This window comes from Hylobates moloch, unplaced genomic scaffold, assembly GCF_009828535.3.
Source record: "Hylobates moloch isolate HMO894 unplaced genomic scaffold, HMol_V3 SCAFFOLD_14, whole genome shotgun sequence".
NCBI classification, from domain to species: Eukaryota; Metazoa; Chordata; class Mammalia; order Primates; family Hylobatidae; genus Hylobates; species Hylobates moloch.
Window position 1 is genome coordinate 76,844,122 of NW_026652289.1, and position 26,584 is coordinate 76,870,705.

Below are 26,584 nucleotides of genomic sequence, written 5' to 3' on the forward strand. Positions count from 1 at the left end.
GGCTGGTACCGGTTGTTCCTTTCCATGTTTAGTGCTTCCTTCAGGAGCTCTTTTAGGGCAGGCCTGGTGGTGACAAAATCACTCAGCGTTTGCTTGTCTGTAAAGTATTTTATTTCTCCTTCACTTATGAAGCTTAGTTTGGCGGGATAGCAAATTCTGGGTTGAAAATTCTTTTCTTTAAGATTGTTGAATATCGGCCCCCACTCTCTTCTGGCTTGTAGAGTTTCTGCTGAGAGATCAGCTGTTAGTCTGATGGGCTTCCCTTTGTGGGTAACCCGACCTTTCTCTCTGGCTGCCCTTAACATTTTTTCCTTCATTTCAACTTTGGTGAATCTGACAATTATGTGTCTTGGAGTTGCCCTTCTCGAGGAGTATCTTTGTGGCGTTCTCTGTATTTCCTGAATCTGAATGCTGGCCTGCCTTGCTAGATTGGGGAAGTTCTCCTGGATAATATCTTGCAGAGTGTTTTCCAACTTGGTTCCATTCTCCCCATCATTTTCAGGTACACCAATCAGACGTAGGTTTGGTCTTTTCACATAGTCCCAAATTTCTTGGAGGCTTTGTTCATTTCTTTTTATTCTTTTTTCTCTAAACTTCCCTTCTCTCTTCATTTCATTCATTTCATCTTCCATCAGTGATACCCTTTCTTCCAGTTGATCGCATCTGCTACTGAGGCTTCTGCAATCTTCGCGTAGTTCTCGAAACTTGGCTTTCAGCTCCATCAGCTCCTTTAAGCCCTTCTCTCCATTGGTTATTCTAGTTATCCATTCTTCTAATATTTTTTCAAAGTTTTTAACTTCTTTGCTATTGTTTTGAATTTCCTCTCGTAGCTCAGAGTAGTTTGATCGTCTGAAGCCTTCTTCTCTCAACTCATCAAAGTCATCCTCCATCCAGCTTTGTTCCGTTGCTGGTGAGGAACTGCGTTCCTTTGGAGGAGGAGAGGTGTTCTGTTTTTTAGAGTTTCCAGTGTTTTTGCTCTGTTTTTTCCCCATCTTTGTGGTTTTATCTACTTTTTGTCTTTGATGATGGTGATGTACAGATGGGTTTTTGGTGTGGATGTCCTTTCTGTCTGTTAGTTTTCCTTCTACCAGACAGGACCCTCAGCTGCAGGTCTGTTGGAGTTTACTAGAGGTCCACTCCAGACCCTGTTTGGCTGGGTGTCAGCAGCGGTGGCTGCAGAACAGCGGATTTTCGTGAGACCACAAATTCAGCTGTCTGATAGTTCCTCTGAAAGTTTTGTCTCAGAGGAGTACCCGGTTGAATGAGGTGTCAGTCTGACCCTACTGGGGGGGTGCCTCCCAGTTAGGCTGCTCAGGGGTGAGGGACCCACTTTAGGAGGCAGTCTGTCCGTTCTCAGATCTCCAGCTGCGTGCTGGGAGAACCACTACTCTCTTCAAAGCTGTCAGTCAGACAGGGACCTTTAAGTCTGTGGAGGTTCTTGCTGAGTTTTTGTTTGTCTGTGCCCTGCCCCCAGAGGTGGAGCCTACAGAGGCAGGCAGGCCTCCTTGAGCTGTGGTGGGCTCCACCCAGTTCGAGCTTCCTGGCTGCTTTGTTTACCTAAGCAAGCCTGGGCAATGGCGGGCGCCCCTCCCCCAGCCTCGCTGCCGCCTTGCAGCTTGATCTCAGACTGCTGTGCTAGCAATCAGCGAGACTCCGTGGGCACAGGACCCTCCGAGCCAGGTGCGGGACACAATCTCCTAGTGTGCCGTTTTCCAGGCCCGTTGGAAAAGCGCAGTATTAGGATGGGACTGACCCGATATTCCAGGTGCCGTCTGTTTCCCCTTTCTTTGACTAGGAAAGGGAACTCCCTGACCCCTTGCGCTTCCCGAGTGAGGCAATGCCTCGCCCTGCTTCGGCTCGCGCACAGTGCGCTTCACCAACTGTCCTGCACCCGCTGTTAGGCACTCCCTAGTGAGATGAAACGGGTACCTCAAGCAGAAATGCAGAAATCACCCGTCTTCTGTGTCGCTGGGGCTGGGAGCTGGAGACCGGAGCTGTTCCTATTCGGCCATCTTGGCTCCACCCCCAGAAGATATTTCTAAACATCAGACTTTTTGGGAGATGACTGTAGGATTAGTTGCGAATGACTACAACCACAGTTTGGAGTGAGAAATCCATTCTCTATTATGTAAAATAATACCTTAAATGGCCATACATATTATAATCTCCAAATAATACATAATCATGTCCAGATGTAAACTTCTAATTTACCTCATTGCTGGCCCATAACAAAATAATTGTCTCTGTAATGGTGTGATCATATGTATTTATTCATTATCTTTTGTATTTATTTGAACACATATGTGTTGAGCAAATGTTCAGATGCTCTCCTGTGAACTGGGGCTGCAAGGTCCAATCCCTGCTGATAAGAATCTTGTTTTTTACTAGGTCTACATTCCTTTGGATCTGTGCTACATTAAGCCATGTACAGGGTTAGCATGAGAATTCATATGATCTGAGGCCATTTAAATGCCTTGGGGAATCAGAAAATATTTTCCTTTTTTTTTTTTTCATTATTTGAGACAGGGTCTCACTCGGTTGTCCAGGCTGAAGTGCACTGGGGTGATCTCGGCACACTGCAGCCTCGGTCCCCAGGCTCAGGTGATTCTCCCATCTCAGCCTTCTGAGTGGCTGGGACTACAGGTGCATACCACCACACTGACTAATTTTTTGTAATTTTTTAGAGTCAGGGTTTAGCCATGTTGCCCGGGCTTGTCTCGAACTCCTGGGCTCAAGCAATCCACCAGCCTCAGCCTCCCAAGGTACTAAGATTACAGGTGTGAGCCACCTGCACTTGGCCAGATTTTCTAAAAGAAGTCTATTTGAAACCAAGACATGAAATGTGAGCAAAAGTTAGCTGGAGAAAGAGATGAAGTAGGAATATTCTTGCTAGAGGAAATGCCTATAAAATCATTGTTTCAAGGACTTTACTTGCAATTTGTGTCAAATGCAAAATTTAGGTTTTATTTTTAAAGGGTCTTTATTGCTATGTACCAAGAAGGCTTTGTTTCCTCCCAGCAAATTATGCTATATAACACTGACTATTTTCATATTTTTCTTAAGAATAGCAGGCACTAAATGTCCATCCCTTTTTTCAATCTGAGCTATTATGCCTGCCTGAGTACTTAGTGTACTCTGCTGGGGTTCTCTGTTAATGAAGGAAGAATAAATAAAGTGAATATATGTCATGTTTTCACAGAATTAGAAAAAATATTCCCAAAATTCATATATAATGAAAAGCCTGAATAGCCAAAGCAACCCTAAGCAAAAAGAACAAAGGTTAGAGGTATCACATTACCTAGCCTCAAATTATGCTACAAGGGTAGAGTAGCCAGTACTGCATGGTACTGACATAAAAATAGACACATAGTTCAATGGAACAGAATAGAGAAGCCAGAAATAAAGCTACATATCTACAGCAAACTGGTCTTTGATGCAGTCAACAAAAACATACACTGGGGAAACATACAGCCTATTTAGTAAATGGTGCTGGGAAATTTGATTGCCATATGCAGCAGAATAAAACTGGAATCCTGTCTTTCATCATACACAAAAATCAACCAAGATTAATTACAGACTTAAATGTATGACCTGAAACTATAAAAATACTAGAAGAAAACCTATGGAAAACTCTTCTGGACATTGGTCTAGGCAAAGAATTCATAACTAAGACCTCAAAAGCACAAGCAACAAAATCGAACATGGAAAACTGGGATTTATTTAAACTAAAAAGTTTCTGCACACCAAAAGAAATAATCAACAGAATGAACAGACAACCTGCAGAATGGGAGAAGATATTTTCAAACTATGCACCTAACAGAGGACAAATATCCAAAATTTACAAGATATTCAAACAACTCAACAATAATAACAAAAAACAAATAGCCCCACTAAAAAGTGGATAAAGGATATAAACAGACATTTTTCAAAAGAAGACATACTAAATGGCCAAGAAGCATATGAAAAAAATGTTCAACATCATTAATCATCAGAGAAATGCAAGTCAAAACCACAATGAGATATTATACCAGTCATCATGGCTATTATTAAAAAGACAAAAATTAACAGATGTTGGCAAGGATGCAGAGAAAGTGGTATGCTTATATACTGTCACTGGGAATGTAAATTAGTACAACTTCTATGTAAAAAAGTATGGATATTTTTAAAAAACTAAAAATAGAACTACCATTAGATTCAACAATCCCACTATAGGTTATATCATTATATCAAAAAGATATGCACACTCGTACATTTATCACAGCACTATTCACAATAGCAAAGAAAAGATATGGAATCAATCTGAGTGCCCTTCAACAGATGATTGGATAAAGAAAATATGAGAATATATATAGAGAGAAATATTATACAGCCATAAAAATGAGTAAAATCATGTTTTTTTGCAGTAACATGTATGGAACTGTAGGCCATTATCTTAAGTGGAGTAACTCAGAAACAGAGAGTAAAATACCACATGTTCTCACCTATAAGTGGGAACTAAATAATGTGTACACACTACCATAGAGTGTGGAATAATAGACATTGGAGGCTCAGAAGGGTGGGAGAATGGGAAGGGGATAAAGGACAAGAAATTACTTAGTGGGTACAGTGTACATTTCTCAGGTGATGGTTGCACTAAAAGCCCAGACTTATCCACTATGTAATGTAAAATAATGCCCTTGAACTCCTTAAATTTATACAAATCTAAAAAATAATAATGGCAAACTCTGGATATTAAGGCAGGCACTGGTTTGAACATTGGGATCAAGAATATTTTAATATCTGTGTGTCAACAGCAATACAAATATTTTTAGGGACAGATGAATAATTTTAGGAGTGGAAAAAAGATGAAACTGACATTGGCATGCTGATTGCTTTTGACTAAAGTGATTTATTTAAAAATTTGATAAACTTCCATACATTTTTTTTTCACTGAGAACACATAAGAATATTGTAGGAAACTTTGTGATATTACATATGCCCAGGAGCCAGCCCATACCTAATCTTGGAATACTAAAAGTGATGCACAGCCCTTGTTAAGAGCCATTGGCTTAAAACAGATGACTGGCAGTTATAAGATTTTGATAGTACTATTCACACTTCTTTAAAAAATATAACATTACTTTCCCAAAGCTCCTATCACACTAAAAACAATTTGATGACTATAATTATCTGTTTATACTCATTTCACATATGTTTATGTGTTCTGAGAGTTGTTCAATGACTTTCTTTCCAATCCTGTTTTAGAATGACTTGGATTTGTGCAAAAGGCAGTATTTATTCAGTCAATGTTATTCATCAAGAATCTATTATGTGGCTGTACTCTGCTAAGCACTAGACTACATACTATCTTCAGAAGTTGTATATTCTCCTGGGAGAAATTAGTCAAGTAAACCAACAATTATAATACTGCATTTTTAAATCTTGGCCAAAGATACATACAAAAGATATTCTAGGGGAAGACTATACCTGGAAACTAAAGTCAGTAGGTAAAGTGGGGCATCTAGAAAAAATTTCTAATAAACTAAATGAGTTTTAAAGGACACAAAGGACTTAGAAGAAAAAAGATATTCTGTGCTAAGGGAACAGTATGCAAGATGGCTCAGAGTAGTGAAAGAGCCTGAGAGAGCATATGAGGAACTCAGACTAAGTTTTATATATCTATATGGTGTGAAGAGCATGCAGTGCAGTGGTAGCTGAGGATAGGAGACAGAGACCGAGGCAGATCTATATGAAGAGAATTTTAAGTGAGGGAATAATAGTAAAGGATTTGTATATCAGAACAGTCACTTAGGTATCAATCAATATGAAGAATGGTTGGGAATGGGATTAAAGCACAGTAAGACTATCTCTGTTAAGCATTATTTGTGGCTTCCATAGGTGCTGCAAGTCATACAAGGATGAGCAAGATGTAGTCAGTAACCATAGACATATTTATTTATTTACTAATTTAATTATTACCTGCTGCCTTTTTTCAAAATGGATATGAAACAGGACTGACCCCCAAGTTGCTTGGTACCTGGTCAATGGGGGTAGGAGAGGTAACATATGTATATAAGTCCCTAGATTATATAGAAACCCATACCAAAGGCAGGTGAGTTGTTTAAAAATTGTTCCTAAGAGAGTATCAACAGGATCAGTTCCAACTGAGACGATTAGGAAATGCACCAAGAGAGCTTAAGCCAAAAAAGAGAGCTCGTCTTGAGAAAAAGAACTTTATAGCCGTGATTTTGAGGCTGTCCAAGTATCCTAAGCTCCTTCTAAATTAAACTTACCCAATACCTGGAAAAAAATAAATTATTAAAAGTGAATTGAAAAAAGAAAAAAAAATTCTGAAGTATGCTAAGGGGATTATTCTATAATGAAGTATAGGATTTACAGATGCCTCCAAAAAGGACATTTCACTTTTCACACTGAAGATTCTCTATTTTTCCCCAAATCATGTTTCCCAGTGCTTCTTCCCAGCACTTCTTTCATTTATTCTGAATTTTCTTTCTTGCCTCTTTCTGATGATCTGTTATCCAAAATGTCATTTCAATGATCTGCTAACAAAAAACAGAAATTTTGCCACAAAATGGAGTGTTTCCATGTTTCATAAAATCAGGAATCTGTCAGGCAGTACCAAAAGGAATAATGCTGTATGGGAGAATGATAAGTGAGACAGCCTAAAAATAAGATATGAACAAGGACTCAACCTTGTCAGATTTTTTTCTTCTACCAACCTTGCATTTTGTCTAATTCAGACTTGTTTAAAAACTATATATTAATAGTTGATTACAAATTAAAGATCACTGTGTGATCTTCTAACATAGTCTTTAAACCTTGGCTGGATATGATTGCCAAGGAAAAGAGCAATTTTTGATTGAAAAAATGCTCCTTTTGTGAAGCCTTTGAATAAAGTGGTAAATACCACTAACTGATGCTTTTTGCCTAGAAACATCTGTACGGTGGATCTATTTTGATAGACAGATTAACAGGATGAAATGTAAACATGTCTTTATTTCAACTACAAAGACCCCTTTGTTTTTCTGGAACCAGAAGTTTAAACTACTGAAAGTCAATATTTATTTGTCTAGTCCATGGTCAGCAAGAAAAGAAAATAGCTAAAACAGTTCAAACTCTAAAATGGGTTTTTGGAAGGAAAAGCTCTTCAAATCAAGAGTAAATTAAAACAAATTAGATATTTGTCCTAATGCTGTCCCTCCCCTTTCCCCAATGCATGTGGGGCTTAAAACCTAGATGACAGGTTGATAGCTGCAGCAAACCATGATGGTACACGTATAACTATGTAACAAACCTGTATGTTCAGCACATGTATCCCAGAACTTAAAATTTAAAAAAATAGATTTTTAAATGACTATGGGAACATTAAACAAAGGGTTGTAGAAATATATTTTGTCTGAAATACTGTACAGTGACTTCCAAGAACTAGTAGAAACATGTAAGTCCAAATACAACTCTCATAAAGAAGATTACAACATGCAACATCTTTTAATCCTTCCTGATAAATTCTAAATCTAAAAGCCTCAGGATTATTAACCAAAACAATACATAAACTAGTTGATCATTGGGGGATTTAAGTTATTAGATGTTTTTCTTCCTGTAATTGATTTCTCTCAGTAAGTAACTTTGGTCTGAAAAAAAATATATGAATTTAATATTAAATTAATGTGAAGGAAACTATTACAAATTTCAACTGTAGTTAATTCTGCTTTATAGTTCCCAAGGGTCTCTGAACATTACTGACTGAATTTCTCAAGATTGTTATTCTTAAGAAAGACTTAAAAACTCAAAATTTTTCCATCTTAATCTTGAAAGTGAAATATCAATAATGCAGTGGACAGATTGCATCTGAATACACTGATTCTGCATCTGCCGTGAAGAGTGTTGCCTCAAGAGGATCGATGGAGGCATAAAGAAAATCAAAATAGGCCAGGCATAGTGGTTCCCACCTGTAATCCCAGCAGTTTGGGAAGCCAAGGCCAGAGGACTGCTTGAGCCCAGGAGTTCATGACCAGCCTGGGAAACATATTGAGACCCCTGTCTCTACAAAAATAAAAATAAATGAGCCAAGCATGGTCCACTTGCCTGTAGTCCCAGCAACACAGGAAGGTGGGAAGATCAACCGAACCCGGGAGGCGAGGCTGCAGTGAACCATGATTTCACCTGGGTGACAGAACGAGAACCTGTCTCAGGGGAAAAGAATAGAAGAAGCGCTGTAGAGTTTGTTTGATTTCTCCTAAATGTTATCCCAAGTCACTCTTGAAGTCTCCCTAGGTCCTTTTTCACAGTGTCTCTTTAGGAGTATATGCTGATTTTAAGTGACTGCAGATTCAAGGACACTGGTAAGATTAATTTGGTATTAGGAGCCTCTCCCTTTATAGGAGATACTATCTAGAAGACACCAGTAATACGGACAGCCCAATTCAAACTTCAAGTCCAGCTAAAATGGGTACAAATATTTATGTAAATTGGGACCTAGAGCAAGGTTAATTCATCTGAAATTTTCTTTCCTTTAACTCATGTAATCCTACTCTAACAAACTTTTTCTTGCAGCTTTTTGTCTATTTCTTTTTTTATTCCTTTACTGATGTTCTTTCTCATCCAAGACCCTAGATACGTTCCAAACTCCAATGCTTGATCGATTTCTCATCTCTACACCAAAGCAATAAATGGAAAAAGAGGAAAATGGATACATTCCCAACAAAATATAAATGTTAAATATTGATCCAACCATAGAAATTTTGAGCATACCAATAATTAGAGAAGATGTTAACATTTTACCATTGAAAAAGTTATAAGATCAGATGCAGATAGAACTTTAAGAAGCATAGAATTCTTATACAGATACAGTATCTCCCACAGTTCTTATATCTAAAACCAAAAGGTTTTTTTTCAAAAATTGATTTGGTAGAAAAACCTGACTTCCTAAATCTAGTTCAAACACTTTTCTGAAGAAATATTAATATGATTACAAAGTAACTAAGCTAGATCCAGCATCTAAAAGCAAAACATTTAAATTAACTATTAACAAAACAAATACAAGAATTTAACTTTAATCATTTGCTACCAATCAGATTTAGTCTAGTAATGCAAGAATGTTTTAATAGTAGAAAGTCTATCAACATGAGTCATTTAAAAGGAGAAAAAGATTATATTAATAGATGCAGACGAAATGTTTGACATAATTCCATTTGCTATAACTGATTTTTAAAGCCTATAGTTAAAGAATTTGAATAAACGTTTCTATGTACATTAATTAGTATTTACCAAAAGCCAAAACAAGCAGCAAGTCAAATAAATGTTAAAAAGCCTTTCTAATATCTTTAATAATAAGACAGGGATGCGCTGGGCACGGTGGCTCATACCTGTAATCCCAGCACTTTGGGAGGCTGAGGCGGGTGGATCACGAGGTCAGGAGATCAGACCATCCTGGCTAACACAGTGAAACCCCATCTCTGCTAAAAATACAAAAAATTAGCTGGGCGTGGTGGCAGACGCCTGTAGTCCCAGCTACTCGGGAGGCTGAGGCAGGAGAATGGCTTGAACCTGGGAGGTGGAGCTTGCAGTGAGCCCAGATTGCGCCACTGCACTCCAGCCTGGGCGCCAGAGCGAGACTCTGTCTCAAACAAAAATAAGACAGGGATGTTTATAGTTGCTACCAACATTGTTTTTGAGGTTCTGTCAAATGCAAAATGATATGCACAGTACAGAAGCACTACAAAAGCGAAGACATTACCACTATTCTCAGATTATATCATTTTAGAAAACTTTAGAGAATCAGCTAAAATTCTTTGAAATAATTAAAGTTTAGTTGTGTGCCTATCATTGAGGAGCTTTTCAGAAACCCCTAGACACTTGAACTTTCAGGCCTGCTTCAGGCCTCCCAAACGAGGAAACAACACTGTCTAACTCATGCTATGGTGAGGATTCAATGAGTCATTATATATATTGTGCTTGGAATGCCTGGCTAAATTAGTATTTTATCTATTGTTTTTGCAATGACTATGATTTTATATATATATATATATATATATATATATATATATTCAATGTTCTATATATATATTTTTCAATGTTCAATTTTATATTCTCATCTTATTTGATTTCTCAACAGCATTAGACAAAGTTGACCACCCTTTTTTTCTCAAAAACACTCTTCATTTTGCTTTAAAGATATCAGACATGACAATTTCATTCCTGCCTCACTGGTCACTTTTTATTTGTCTACTGCACAGGCCTATTTTTCTTTGTCTCCCAAAGTTTGAGTGCTTCAAGACTCAGGAATTAGATTCTATTATATAGCTATGTAGTCTTCCTTAGGTAACCTAACATGGAAGTCAATTTAAAATAAATTATTGGCATAGCACTTATGACCACCTGATGTGTGTGTGTGTGTATGTGTGTATTCTGCCTCTCACCATTTGAATGTAACCTGTACAAGTGCAAGGAATTTATTGATGTTATTTGCTCTTTAATTGATAGTACCTAAAACTGTTCCAGATAAAAAGTATGTGGTCAGTAAGTTTCTGTTGAATAAATTAATTGAATAAGTACCAGTTAGAAATTAAAATAGAAAAAATATCTAATTGATTATAACAACAAAAAGTACATGAAGTACCTAAGAATAAATTTAACAATAGTACATAACCTCTAAGAAAAAACAATTATATAATTTAATTAAGAAATATAAAACTTAAGGCCCCGTGCGGTGGCTCACGCCTGTAATCCCAGCACTTTGGGAGGCCAAGGCGGGTAGATCACAAAGTCAGGAGTTCAAGACCAGCCTGGCCAAGATGGTTAAAGTCCGTCTCTACTAAAAATACAAAAATTAGCTGGGTGTGGTGGTGGGCACCTGTAGTCCCAGCTACTTAGGATGCTGAGGCATGAGAATCGCTTGAACTCGGAAGGCAGAGGTTGCAGTAAGCCGAGATTGTGCAATTGCATTCCAGCCTGGGTGACGGAGCAATACTCCGTCTCGGGGTAAAAAAAAAAAAAAAAATTGGGAAGAAAGTTTTAAATGATCAGTAAAAAAAAATATACAAAAATTAGCTGGGTATGGTGATGGGCACCTGTAATCCCAGCTACTCGGGAGGCTGAGGCAGAAGAATCACTTGAATCTGGGAGGCGGAGGTTGCAGTGAGCAGAGATGGTGCCACTGCACTCCAGCCTGGGCGACAGAGCAAGACTCCATCTTAAAAAATATATATATATATAAAAACTTGAATGAATGGAGAGACATGATATGCAATTCCATAACTAAATATATAAAATATATAAATTAAATATATAAATATATTAAATAAGTACATACTTGTACTAAGTATAAATTCAGAAAAACATACATGGAAAGATACTGTAGCATTGTTTGCATTAGCAACAAAGAAAACAAAAACAAATTAAATGTATATTATGATTATTAGGTAACCACTAAAATGAATGAGACAGAACTATATACTTTCACTTAGAAGGATGTGTACATTACATAGTTAAATAAAAATGCAAATAACTAAAGTCATGCATATGTGATTTCATTTTTTATTAAATCAATGGAAATCTTAACTGCATATGTCGACATGGAGGATATTGTGGAGTCCTCCACTCAGATTCCTTCTTCAAGGCCATTCCGCAGTTGCTCAGATTATCAACTAATGATGGCTCTGAGTTTTATACTTCTCTGGGAACTGCTTCCAAAGATTGGCCAATAAGTGACTGATGTGGGGATACAAAATCCTAGCACCCTTGCCTGTAGAGTTTCTCTGTAAGTTTGACCAAGGCATCAGTTGCAACTTCAGCCAAGATCAGCTTGTCCTTCTGTCCAATGCTGCCTTCCTCACTTAAGTGGATATCTTAGAGGTATATTCTGAAGTGCTCACTGCAAAGACTCCACCTGCAACAGCCTGTCTCAGAGTCTGTTTTTTTGAGAGCTCAATTGAAAACAACCCATGTGTCTGCACAGGTTAATAAACGCAGAGGAGATAGCACCAAAAAAAGGTACACAGGAAGTCATTTATACTAGATAATTAAGGGTGTAGGACTGGCACAGAAGGGCAAGTGAGAATATTTTATTTGTCTCTTTATTGTTTTAATTATTAAACTTAGAGGTTATTTCTTTTGTAATTTAAGTCACTGAGAAACTACTTTGTGAGCCATAGTTAATTATTCCTTGTGACACATAAGGAAGAAACAACATTCCTAACGTCTGATTCATTTTATCTGCTTTAAAAAGAAACTTGTTCAAAGTTTCTTTTAAGCCACTCAGAAAAGTAAGTCATCATCAGCCTTCCCAAATGGACATATTCTGCACTTTTAATTTTATGCTGGCAGAAAATGTGATCAATAAATTATTGCTGTTTGTGAAACATTTGCTTTCATGGTTCTAACATATTTTAACTCATAGGGTTACTAGAATTTTTTTTCACATTATTTGACAGCTGAAATTAAACAAATCTATTCAACTAGAGAGCTAAATAGAAGGTTTACTATGTGTGTCATTAGCACCATCCATATAAGGTAACAGAAAATATGAGGTGTGGATTTTAAAAATATGATAAAATGAGAATACTGTTAGATGCACAAGAAGGTGTGACTTCAGGCCAGGCATACTCTTATTAGAAAAAAACTGCCTCTATTTTATTTTACTAAAATAATTGGCATTATGTGTTTTGAGTTGACATTTTTCAAATTATTTTATCAAATCAAAAATATATACCTCAGTTGAAATATATTTCAATTATCATGTCATTTTAATGTAGCATATGACATAAAAGATTGCTCTGGAGTAGGCTGCTAAGCATTTTTACCATTAAGAATATTATGTTAGAATGAAGAAACATAATTTATTTGGTTATATATTTTGGCCCTTAACACATTTGCAACATGTTTTTGATGCTTCAGTAGAAAACTCTTAGAAAAATATAAAAACACATAACAATTGCTCAAAATATTTAAAGATTAACACATTAGAATATTCACATATATATAAAATTTTTAATGAGCACATGTTATTCGTGATCACAACACTTTATGTGTCATCACACCCAGCAGCCTGTAATCTTGACATTGCCTTTTGTCTACTTTGCATTTATACAAATTCTTTCATTCAGAGATATTCTAAGAATAAATATACAAAGAACTAGAAAGTTGTACAGCCTATAGCTGGGAAGAGATTGGAGATTCTTCATTTCCCCTTTAAAACATATCGACTGATGTCCTCAGCAATGTTGAATGTCAATTGAATTGCATACTTCTGACAGCATTTTCATTTCCAATCCTATTTATGCCAGTAATAGTTATTGCAATTCCATAACTAAATATATAAAATTAAATATATAAATAAATAAGTACAAGTATGTAAACAGTTTCAATTTTTTTTAAATTGAAATTATGAATATGTAAACTAAATGAAGACAAATTGCTTTCTACAAGAAGTAATCACTGTACATTGAGGTGTGCATGAGACAACTATAGAACATTAGAAGCAAAATTTGTAAGAACCTAGAATAATAATTTACTTATATTCTTTTACAAATGTTCTTGAGGATCAGTTGGATCCTCACAGAGCACTGTGCCCAGCAATCAGAAAGTTCTCAATAAATGTAAGCTTATCTGTAAGGAGATGTGGAGAACACTGTGAATCTGCATTCATTGCTATCCAGCAATTTGCATTTTTTCCGTCAAAAATCCCAGTTTTCTAAAAAATAATGGACTACATATGAAAAGTGACTAAATTTAATATAATTTTATTGTTATTAGTATTGAGACTATGAGGTGTTGAACCTTCACACTTGAAGAACTAAGAGCAGAAAATATAAAAATATAATCTGTGAACCAAACATTCTAAATATATGCTACATTTCTTTTCATAATTCATAATACGTGAAAGAATTCTAAGATATGCCCCCTGATTATGTATGTAGATTAATGGCATAATACAGCTGAAATTAGGAAGCAATTGTAAAATCCAGTTTTATTATGACCATCTTTGATGTAAACAAAATTTTGAGGATTACTGAAGTCACAAAACTCTGTCCTAAATCATTTTTTTAAAAAAATCATAGATTCAAGGGGTACATGTACAGTTTTGTTACATTGCATATTGATGAAGTCTGGACTTTTAGTGTACCCATCACCCAAATTATGAACATTGCACCCAAGAGATAATTTTTCTACTCTCTCTCCCTGCTTTTGGAGTCTCCAGTGTCTATTATTTCTCTATGTTCATGTTTACCCATTGTTTAGCTCCCACTTATAAGTGAGAACATGCAGTGTTTGATTTTCTGTTTCTGAGTTATTTCCCTCAGAATAACGGCCTCCAGCTTGATCTATGCTGCTGAAAAAGGCATGATTGTATTCATTTTTATGGATGCATGGTATTCTGTGGTGTATATATTCCACATTTTCTTTATCTAATCATCCATTGATGGACACTAAGGTTGATTCCATATCTTTGCTAATGTGACTAGTGCTGCAATTAACATACAAGTGCAGGTGTCTTTTTGATATAATGATTTAAATAGATGATTTATTTATTAATTTAAAATAAATGATTTATTTTCCTTTGAGTAGATGCACAATAATGGGATTGCTTGGTTGAATGGTGGTACTGTTTTTAGTTTTTTGAGAAATCTCCATACGGTTTTTTATAAAGGTTGAACGAATTTACATTCTCACCAACAATGTACAAGCATTCCCTTTTCTCTGCATCCTCACTAACATCTGTTATTTTTTGACTTTTTAATAATAGCCATTCTGACCCATGTGAGATGGTATTTCATTGTGGTTTTGATTTGCATTTTTCTGAAAGTTAATTATGTTGAGCATTTTTCATGTTTGTTGGCTGCTTGTATGTTAAAATCATTCTTTTTTACTTAAAACAAACATTTTAAACCCATTTATGTGCATGTTTTTTATTCCTTTCAGAAACAGTAAGAGATGATAAGCCCTTAAGTTATACACTATGACTTGTTTTAAAAAACAAATTTCAAAAAGGATAGGAAATACTTTAGGCACCCAGTGAGTGTATGCATATTTGAAATGGTACTCATTTATAAAATGTATGGTTCACTATAATCACCCCCTTTACAAAAAAAAAAAAAAAGTGTTGGCCAGGCATGGTGACTCATGCTTGTAGTCCCAGCCCCTTGGGGCTGAGGCAGGAAAATCATTTGAGCCCAGGAGTTCCAGGCTTCAGGGAGCTGTGATTGTGCCACCCCATTTCAGCCTAGGCAAACAAATGAGAACATTGTCTCTAAAAAATACTCTTTATTAAAAAAAATCATGGAATTTCAAATTCAATTTCAAATGTCAGTAAAATGTTTCCTCTTTCCAGATTGGCCAACAGTGTTTGCATCACTTAGGTAACAACTCTAAATACTTTCAGCATTGTTTTTAGCTATGGCTGGAGAATAATTTTTATGCATATACATCAAAGAAAAAATTGAGTCCTAGAAATTACCAGGAAGAGTCTTTTGGATTTTAAACTTACCGTTTCTACTATATATCACTTACAATGATTTTAAATTTTTTTTAGTGAAAAAGTGTTATTAAGTCTGTGCAGTTTGGCATCAAGGAAATAAATATCATCTTTCTGTTTGGTAATGTAGTTTCTTCTTATTAGTCTTTACTCAGTATATGCTAAGGCAATTATTCTTGTTGACACCACCTGCTGTATGCAATAGAAAAACCGTATATTCCTTATGTGGAACCAGATAATCCTAAATTTAGACCACCTGTAGATTCTTAGGAATAAAGGCCCTGTATGGGAATGTGAACTAGTACAACTGCTATGGAAAACAGTGTGGAGATTCCTTAAATAACTAAAAGTAGATCTACCATTTGATCCACCAATCCCACTCCTGGGTATCTACTCAGAGGAAAATAAATTATTAATGAAAAAGATACTTGCACACATGTTTATAACAGCACAATTTGCAATTGCAAAAATGTGGAATCAGCCCAAATGCCGATCAATCAATGAGTGGATAAAGAAAATGTGATATATACATATATATACACACACACACACACACACATACCATGGAATACTACTCGGCCATAAAAAGAAGTGAAATAATGACATCAGCAGCAACCTGGATGGAATTGAAGACCATTATTCTAAGGGGAAGTCACTAAGGAATGGAAGACCAAACATCATGTATTCTCACTCATGAGTGGGAGCTAAGCTATGAGGATGCAAAGACATAAGAATAATACAATGCACTTTGGGGACTCAGGGGAAAGGGCAGGAGAGAGGAGAGGGATAAAAGACTACACATTGAGTACAGTGTACACTGCTCAGGTGATGGGTGCACCAAAATCTCAGAAATCTCACTAAAAAACTTATCCATGTAATCAAACACCACCTGTTCCCCCAAAACCTATTGAAATAAAAAATAAAAAAAGGAATAAAGGTCCTATAACCAGTCAGATCATTATTTAGTAAAATTTCCTGATTTTACTGATTCTAACAATTAGCTTAACACAAAATATTATAAAAGAATAAATTTTCTTTAAAAAGAGTTTTGTTTGAAGAAAAAGGGAATCTTAATGTAGCTGACAGGATTTTTTTCAGATTGTACAATGTTGATTAAATAACACAAATTTCAACAGTTTTTTTGTCTCTATTATTAAATCAAGCAACTGCAAAAATATAGTATTCTTATTCTCCTTATTCCTAATCTCCAAGCATGATAGAAAGAAGAAAGATAGTTTAACAATAAAAAATTATTTTCTCTAAGTAAACATCAAGATTATTCAACTCAATAGACTCATTTTCCTGGCCAAAATTAACAGTGATAACTGAAAATAACCTTGAAGAATAGCATACAACCTTTCTTCTCAATGAGCTCTATTAAACTGGAAAAATACAAATATATTCACATCCATCATTTCTGATTACATTATTTGAAAGCCTGGCTTATAGATGGGAAACTCATTGAAAAGAACTTTGCTTATTATTGCTTTACAAACAGTATAGATCTAAAAAAAATCATTCTATAAGGCTTTGAAGCATTAAGATATTTCAAATTTTAAAAAATTTTAATTAAGAATTCTTTTCTCAGAATACCCATTTCATTTTAATATTGTACCCTCTTGCAAACCATACCTGATAGTATCAAGTGTAGGCCATTACACAAATCCATAATGCTAAAAGGAATTGGACTAATCTGTCTTTTTCAAGCAACTGACCTCTAGGGCACTGTGAACTTTTGTCAGGGAGATTATTAGCTCTTTCTCTCTCTCTCTCTCTCTCTCTGTCTCTCTCTTTCTCTCTCGATGGGGTCTTTGTTGCCCAAGCTAGTCTCGAACTCCTGGCTTCAAGCAATCCTTCCCGTTCAGCCTCACAAAATGTTGAGATTACAGGCATAAGCCACCGCAACCAGCTTTCTGAAGTGAAAATATTTGACATCCAAAAAGACTAGTTTCCTGAATGGGTTAGAGGGGATGTTCAAGGCAGATGGGAATGACACAAATATCTTAACATGGTCATGGCTGGAATGTGATGATGGAGTCAAGAATTTTTCATCCATAGTTTACTATGGGAAGAAAGTATAAAATCGCTATCTGTATGTTCTCCTCATTATCAGAATATTGGCAACATCACAAGTTGTGCTGTTCATATTCCTTCCTCTGATGTCACAGAAAGACTCACTATACCTTGTCAAATCGGGTTTGGAAGCCAGGCTTTAGATACCGTCACCACTGCCACTGTCACACTTTATAGTCAAATACTATCAGCACTGCCACTATCACATCTTGCAGTCAAAGAGACCTTCCTAATTTAAAAGTGCTCCACCTAGAGTAAACATATGACCCTGTTTGCCCCAGGTGGTCCTGGTTTATAGATATTGTACCAGTATAATTAACAATATCTCCCTCCTGCAGTCTCAGAGTTGTCCTGGTTTAGATGATAAAATTCTTTAGTCACACTAACTTAACAAGCATTCATTCACACCGTCAGTCTATGAACTCCAAGGATCTATCAGAAAAATGACATGGATTTTACATAACAGATGAGAAAACAGGCCTTGAGAGAGTTATTGAACCTAAACTAGGACTTTTGGCTCATTTTTCATGACTTTTTCCTCTCTACATACTAAGTGTACAGAGCTAGGTCCAGAGTGCTTCAGGAACTACCACTTAGGCAGAAGAGCTGCTGTCCTGATGTCTTGTAATATACTTAAAATAAGTTTATTCTCCATAGAGTATAGTTAGAGATTGCCCCCGAATTCTTATTTGTGTGTGTGTGTGTGTGTGTGTGTGTGTGTGTGTGTGTGTGTGTGTGTGTGAGAGAGAGAGAGAGAGAGAGAGAGAGAGAGATTGGTCAGATCCTTACGGGCCAAAGAGAATCTGATAACAGCCCACACTGCCAGCCTTCTGAATTTCACAATGCCACAAAACAGCCCCAAGAACTCCCAGATGTACTGGCAGCTGTTCTGAACACTGTACCCCTAAGTGCCTGATTCCTGGATCTAGCCAATAGGAGCTATACTAATCCTGCCCCACCAAGTTTATGACGCATATTGTCACCACAAAAAATGTCAAGTACAGAATTAGGTAACAGCATAGTTTCTCTATGTGCACAGTCTTATGCAGTGAAAGCTTTATAATCACAGGATCTTGCCTTTCCCCCAAGTTTTGCCCATATTCCTTGTTTTAGAAAATGAGTGTTTACTATCATGGTTTGAACAATTGCAAGATAAAAGCAAATGTTGAACAATAATTCAGCTATTTTGAATTTGCCTAGGAGGAGATATTTTAATTTGCTATTTTTTTAGAGTTGATGCTATTTCACAATTAAAAATAATTTCAAAAGTAATAGCACAGCTTAAAAGAAGAAAGAGTACAAAAATAATTTATTATGAAACAAGTAGATGCATTTGAAAAGAAAAAAGCGTTTAATTACATCTTAGTATATTTGCAGTGATTCATGATGGCTATTTACATCAAATGATTTTTTAAATATTAAATATTAATTCCATTTAAATGCAATAAGTTGTATGGATAATTTTCATCTTTACTTCAGAGTCATGCTACTTTAAAATTCGTCATTAGAGCTAATAAGAAATTATATTGGAACTACTCTGTACATTTAAATGAAGCATAAATCAATTATTGAAGCAAGGAATTTTTTCATCATTGTAATGATTATTGGAATAAATTTAGTTCTTCAATGCTGCCTAATGATATCTTCAATAACAAAAATTTGCATAGACTTAATTTTTACTAGGAACTCTTTAAATGTGCTTACAACGTCTTGTTTCAGGAAAAAAATATTTTAAAGAATTATCATGCAGTACTGGAATGCTCTAAATGCCAGATTCAGTTATCCTCAATACCCTGGAAACCAAAATTAGATTCAGAATCAATACACTGTACTATCCATTTAACATCTAGTACACCAAACACTAACAACATTTATGAAAGAGTAACAGACTCAAAAAGGTTAAGCTGGTTAAACCGATCAATATACCAAAGCAGTATTATAGAAAGTAGAATTTTGTATATCAGTGGCTTCCTCATTTGTGACCCACAGAAGCTATTTCTCTTTTAGAAGAATATCATTTGGAATTTCTTTTGAAATTCACATGAAACTCCTTTTAGTGAGGCATGAAGCACAGGCACCTGCTGGCAGTATCATACACTTCGAACATCTCACCTTTTGTGGAGAACAAAACAGGGCAAATATAAGATGGGTATTTGCTGCCTTGCTGATTAAATCCTGGTGTAAATTAATAGAATTATGTAATCATCACTTATTAAGTGCACATTACGTGCCAAGAATTTGGAAAAAAAAATACTTCATATGCATTACCTTATTTGGTCCTTAAAATCATCTGTCTCATCTTCCTGATGAGGAAGCAGAGAGTAAATGTCACTGGTCAGGGTTCCACCGGCCATGCCAGAACCCCCATTTGGTCTATCTGATGCCAAAGACCTAACTAACTAACTACACAAGTGTGTCATAGTTTAATCTGCAGAAATCCCAGGAACTCAAGACTCTCTGAATCAACAAAACAATAAAATTAAGTGATGAAGATTTGTCATTAGGCCTCCCTACACACACATGTATACACTATTTAATCAATAGAAACAGGACCCTAAAAAGTTCTGAGCATTGATCTACACGTGAAAATTTTGAAATACACCCCCAAAAATGATACTTCGTTAAATGTCTTCACATGTTCTATGACTTCGAATCCAGGCACTGCAAGATAATACAGGTGTTCTGTAGATCTGGCCATCAGAAGGTGATGTGTTCGCCTCAGTGACTAATCCACTGCACTCCATGCAGATCTGTGTTACTCCCTTCTAAGGCAGGAGTGATCCCAGTGGAATCTTGATACCTTGATAGAGCTGATCAGTTATAAATTGAGTTACCAATAATACCTAATATACTGATGCTTGAAAACAGCCAGAAAGATAGATCAGATAGATAGATAAGATAGAGAGCTATAGAGAGATAATTTGTTACTTAAAAATACAACTTCCATGTCGATATGCTTTCTTAATGTGAAGAAAGGGATTGAGTTTCAGCTAACCTTTAGGGAATTTCCTTATCAAGAGTCCATCAATAACGTTAGTTTTATTGTATGTGTGTTTTCTGCACCAGAAAAAAGGTTTACCACAGTGGCTCCAGGAAAATGGAACCAGAGTAAGACAGTTTCTACTTGGACTTGGGGAACCAGCAGACTCAGTTACAATCAAGAACAAACAGATTAAATTGAATAAAGGTAGGTTATATTATGTTTATATTTATTCATTATATTATATTGTTTAGAGATGTTATGATTTACATTTCAAATTACTGCTTTATTGACTATGACTGCAAAGACTAAGACTTTTTTAGTATATATAGAAAATTGAGCTCACATGCTCCTAAGAAATCTAATTCATGAATACACAGTAATCTATAGGAATATTTATATTGATGGGAATAAATCTGGATAACCTAAAAGGGAATAATATATTGTATATGATTATATTAATCTTGAGGTGTTTTTTTGCTACTCCTGGGAGGTACATGATGACACTTTCAGTAACAAAATTCTCTATAGTATGTGCTTAAATACAGAAGTACTTAATGACAATTTTTAGGTATATCATACTTCACTCAGCTGTCAGTATTTTATATTAACAAATTGTATAAAGAAGCTAAGCAGACAAAATCTGATGTAAACATTTGCTTTATAGTCCTTTTTCTACTTAGAATCTGGCAAATCTAGCTACCATGGTTTGGCTTAGTGTCCCCATCCAAATCTCATGTCGAATTTGTTGGAGAAGGAGCCTGGTGGGAGGTGATTGGATCATGGGGGTGAATTTCCTCCTTGCTGTTCTCATGAATGTGAGTAAGTTCTCATGACATCTGATGGTTTACAAATGTGTGGCACTTCCCCCTGCTCTCTTTCTCTCTCTCCCCTGCCACCACGTGAAGAAGGTCCTTGTTTCCCCTTCACCTTCCACCATGACTGCAAGTTTCCTGAGGCCTCTCAGTCATGCTTCCTAGCTAAGCCTGTGGAACAGTGAGTCAATTAAATCTCTTTTCTTCATAAATTACCCAGTCTCTGGTATTTATTTACAGCAGTATGAGAATGGACTAAGACACTAACCAAGTCCAATACTCTGAGATACAAAACTAGGCATGTGAGCACCAAGGCAGGAGTCAGAAGGTCTGCACCCAAGCCTGACTCCGCCACTTATTAGCTGAGTAACCTTTAGAAATTCTCTTGATTTTTCTGGTTCTTAATGTTATAATCTGTGCATAAAGGGGGTTTAAAAACATACTTATGTGCTAAAATTGTTAAGGACTTTAAATTTTAAATTAAGTAATGCAGAATTATTCAAGAAATGTTTGAATGTTTATAAATATATATTTGATAGATTTCTTTGTCTTCCATTTTTTACCCCCAACCAAATTTTTTCCTCTTGATAAAGACAATAGAGAGTGGATATATATTGAATTATATCGGTATATTTATACAACACAGAAATTCTGGAAGGGAAGTCATTATCATCATGTCCATTTCATAGAGAAAAGCAATGAGGCCTAACACTACTGACATTCCAGGAGTTAAGCAGTTTTATAACGACAATATGGGAATTAATATTTTAGTGCTTCCTAAGTTTTAGCCCTATGGAAGCGTGTTACTTTTCCATTGGTTATTCGTGTCTATCTCCTTCACATGACCATGAACCCTGTGAGGGACATTTTAACATTTCACCCAGCATTTGTCTCAATGCTTGGGGCATCACGATTACTGTGATTAAAGTTTGTATAACTTGTTAGACATTGTTTTTGATACAAGGAAATATCAGCAGTGACCTGTGATCTGCAGACCTCTCCTGTCTTAAGAGCACAGCTGCCCAGTGGTTACACTAGCTTTGGACATTGAGTGGGCAACAGCATGACAGATGGGGACAATATGGGAAAAGAAGCTCAAAATTATGAGCTATCTGTGCTATTATATTTCCTCATCGCTATTAATTTCCTTCCCTAATCCATTGAGTTAGCAATCTTAGATGCTGTTGGCCACCCGTTTACAGCTTTCCTGAGGGCTTATCACTCAGTTTCTTTTTCCATGAGAACAGCATATTATCTCAAATGAAGATCTTGTTTGCTTTTTCAAGTTCCTTGCACTGAGCTCACTCACTGTCCTAGTTCTGCTGTCTACTCTTTGTATTATCTGCATGCCATTGTCATGTAGCAGCAGAATTTTAGGAATTCCTAAACTTAAAAATCCCCAACATTAAAAGGCAGATTTTTACAAATAAGTTCTTCATGATATCATAGTCACTACAGATAATAGATTCACAGAGGCCCTTTCGTGTTAATTCCCTTCTGCTCTCAAATGTAAGAAACATCTGCTGGGGCTGGTTTTAGAATTATTATCCCATCGCTTACTGACGAAGAGTTTGGCAACTTATTTACACTATCAGTGCATAATGAGCTAATATATATGAAAATATGTAGTGTAGTGTTTGGCACATGATCGATTTCCTCCTTTCCTAGTCACAGGATTGTCACTTAAATTTTGTTCCTTCCTATGAATATTACCCACTGTTTATCTAAACATTTAAAAAAATGTTTGTATCTTTCCAGACTTTGATAATGGCTAGAAAACCACATTTATAAAGTTTTCCATCTATTGATTTGTCATATTTACATTTATTTTGTGTGATTTTAATCTTTTACATTAGTGTCAAATCATCAAGTGCGTTCTAGTTCTATTATAAGGATTTGTCCATATTATCAAAGCTAGTCATACATTACAGATCTACTCTGCTACTAATGATAACCAAGATTTTGAGTTCTAATCCTGATAAAAATAATAAAACATAGTAAGACATACAAACACATTGAAAAATTTTAAAGTGTGATAGATTACAAAGTTTCACACTACAACTTAACTGGCATGGTAGAGACAGGACATTGTAGTATAATTTAAATTTCAATTATTTGAAGACCAACCAATTTATGTGGATAAATTGCGTTAGAAAGGGACACTACTGGCCGGGCGCGGTGGCTCACGCTTGTAATCCCAGCACTTTGGGAGGCCGAGGCGGGCGGATCACGAGGTCAGGAGATCGAGACCACGGTGAAACCCCGTCTCTACCAAAAATACAAAAAATTAGCCGGGCGTGGTGGCGGGCGCCTGTAGTCCCAGCTACTCGGAGAGGCTGAGGCAGGAGAATGGCGTGAACCCGGGAGGCGGAGGTTGCAGTGAGCCAAGATCGCGCCACTGCACTCCAGCCTGGGCGACAGAGCAAGACTCCGTCTCAAAAAAAAAAAAAAAAGAAAGGGACACTACTGGTAACAGTGGGATTTTGTCTCCCAGACAATTTCACTGTAACTCTTAGTATGTTAGTCGATTTCTTGGTTACAGTAATTTAGAAAAATAGCAAGTGCCCAATAGTGAAACCAAAATTTCAACATTGATGTTTTTGAAAGACATCTCATAAGAACACAGTGAACATAAAGCTAGATATATTGTAGACCCAAAGAATTTGCTGCCTCTTTTCTACTCATTCTCCTGCTCTTGGTGTGCTTGTATTTTTTTTTTATTTTTATCATTCAACCTCACCTATGTATATAATCCCCACTCTCTGGGCTGAGAATCCATTCCACTCTGCAAAGTTCACCCATGCCTAGTAAGAGATATGCTCAGTAAACAACATTGTATGTCACTTGTTCCCATGCAATATTGTTTACAAACAGAAAAATCCCATGAACCAAATTACCAAAAGATCAAGTGTGTAGTGAAAAATAAGAATTCTCCTTTCTGATATCCAAAGGCAGGCAGTAGGAAATATAAAAGATGTACATAAAAAAAATACAAAGTACTTGGAAGCATGAGATATTTCACAAATCTGTTTCTGTTACCATCTCTATATTTTTAAATAGCTACATTTTTTATGAAGTCATTCTTAGAGACACCCTCATGAGAAATACTCTTTGTTTTTCATATTCAAATGGGAATTATTTTTTCCTCCACAGAACACAACCATTTATTGTCTTTGCAATAATCAGATATCCGACAAATTCTTTGGGCCCATTGCACAGATGTAGGCAGTAAAACATTGAAAGACTGTAACTAGGTCAGGCTCAGAGGTGATGCTAGTTACTGAAATTCACTTTTATAATTCCCTATTTTATGAAATAAGTCTTTGGGACAAGCCTTCTTGATGTGGCATATATCATATCACACTGTTTTGACAGGAAGGGAAACATATCTAAATTAAATCACTGCCATAGTCAAACCTACTAGAAATGCTTTGTCAGCAATGACAAAGTTTTCATATTTGATTTAAGTTATAAAATTGCAGAATTTCAAGCTGAAAGGGACCACAGAGATAATGTAATCCACCTCATCATTTCCCAGATGAGGAGACTGATTCACAAAGAAGTGATGCAAATTACCCAAGTAGATACTGTAAATATTTTAAATATTTTACACAAACCTATAATTTTATACATGGTTAAAGTGACATAATTTTATACATGGGTAAGCCAGAGAGAATAAGTGACTCCTTCAGTGCTGCCTGAGTGATTAGTAGGGAAAAGAATCTAGATCTCCAGAATATTAGTCTTAGGCTTTTATTTAAATGTTTATTTCCTTTGTGCCAGGTAATTTACCAAGTACCTTACCAACATTATCTCCATTAATCCTCATAAAAACACTATGGTAAGTACTATTATTATTCAAGAAGGAACCTGAGACTTTACTGAAATTAAATGACTTCCATGGATCAGAGCCAGGACTCAAAGCCAGGTCTGTCTTAATAGAAAGCTCTCAACCAGCATGCCCAAATAAAATAAAATGTGAGCTACATATGTGATTTTTAAAATATTTTATTTTAAGCACATTTTAAAAAGTAAAAAAAGAAACAAGTGAAAGTTTCATTTTAATAACACATTCCATTTAATCCAGTATATCTAAAATATTATTTCAGCATACATTCAATATAAAAAATTATTATATCACATTCTGTTCTTTGAACTGTTTGCTTATGTTACATCTCAATTTAAACAAACCACATTTCAAGTGTTCAATAGGAAGATCTGGTTAGTAGCTACCATATTGGACAGTGTAACCCTAGATGATTATGTTCAGTTGTCCATCAGCACTAGTTTAACTACATGAATGTTGATGCAACTTCAGGACAAATTATCATTCAGACTTTATTTTATTATATGTAGCTCTCGCCTGGATATCACATTCAATATTCCACTGCCTGGTCCAAGGCAGATCACGCTAATCTGATCTCTTGCCTGGATCTCCTGATGAACTATTTTCATTGTTACTGTATGTACAATGAAAGGCCACCAGGAAAAATCAAAAACAAAAACTCGACCTAAGGCTCAGACGTTCTCTATCCTCACAGCAGAGAATCCCATCCCAAGAAAAGCCTCTATGAAGTAAGTGCCATATCAAAAGGAATCAGTTCAGTATCAATTACTCAAGAAATTTCAAAAATATGGATAGTTCAACATACCTTAATTCTGGTGGCTCTGCTCTCAAAGTGCCCCTTTTACCAGATAACAAGCAGTAGATATGTTTTGACTAGGATGGTTTTCCAACTTTGGAAGATGATGCAACCCATTTAGATGAAGGGGGAGGGGCTCAGCATTAAGCATATGTTGAGCATCCGTCTCTGCCTCATTTCTCAGACTATGGACAGCAATGAACATCACCAGCCAACAATGCTTGTTCTCATTCAACACCATTTTCACCACTGGGAAGCAATATACATAATGAGAAGAAACAGGAAGATTGTTGGGAAGCCCACTAATAAATGAGAATATATAAGGTGCAAAGTGAGGAAAGATAATTATGTGAGCCAAATCTGTAAGTAATGAAAAATAACTATTCCATAAACTCCATGAGCTCATATCTCTACATTATCTAATTCCTATTACTTTCTAAAACCTGTAATTTATTCATGTAAATCTGAGTACTGTGTTTTACTGATAAGAAAGCCTAAAGAGACTGGGAACTGTTCTAAAATTTCCACATTTAAGAGTGAGGTACCATATCTGCCATTGGTCTGCCTTTTTTTATTATTATTATACTTTAAGTTCTGGGAT

The 26,584-nt window shown here is 35.9% G+C and overlaps 1 long non-coding RNA gene across 1 annotated transcript in view; it reads left to right on the forward strand.

Moving 5' to 3' along the window:
* Window positions 1-26,331, forward strand: part of LOC131381184 (uncharacterized) — a 60,718-nt gene extending 34,387 nt beyond the window's left edge. The window contains exons 2-3 of the long non-coding RNA XR_009209734.1: window positions 20,612-20,732; window positions 26,168-26,331. This is a non-coding gene — a long non-coding RNA (uncharacterized LOC131381184). The remainder of the gene's footprint in view (window positions 1-20,611; window positions 20,733-26,167) is intronic.
* Window positions 26,332-26,584: the final 253 nt, after the last annotated feature.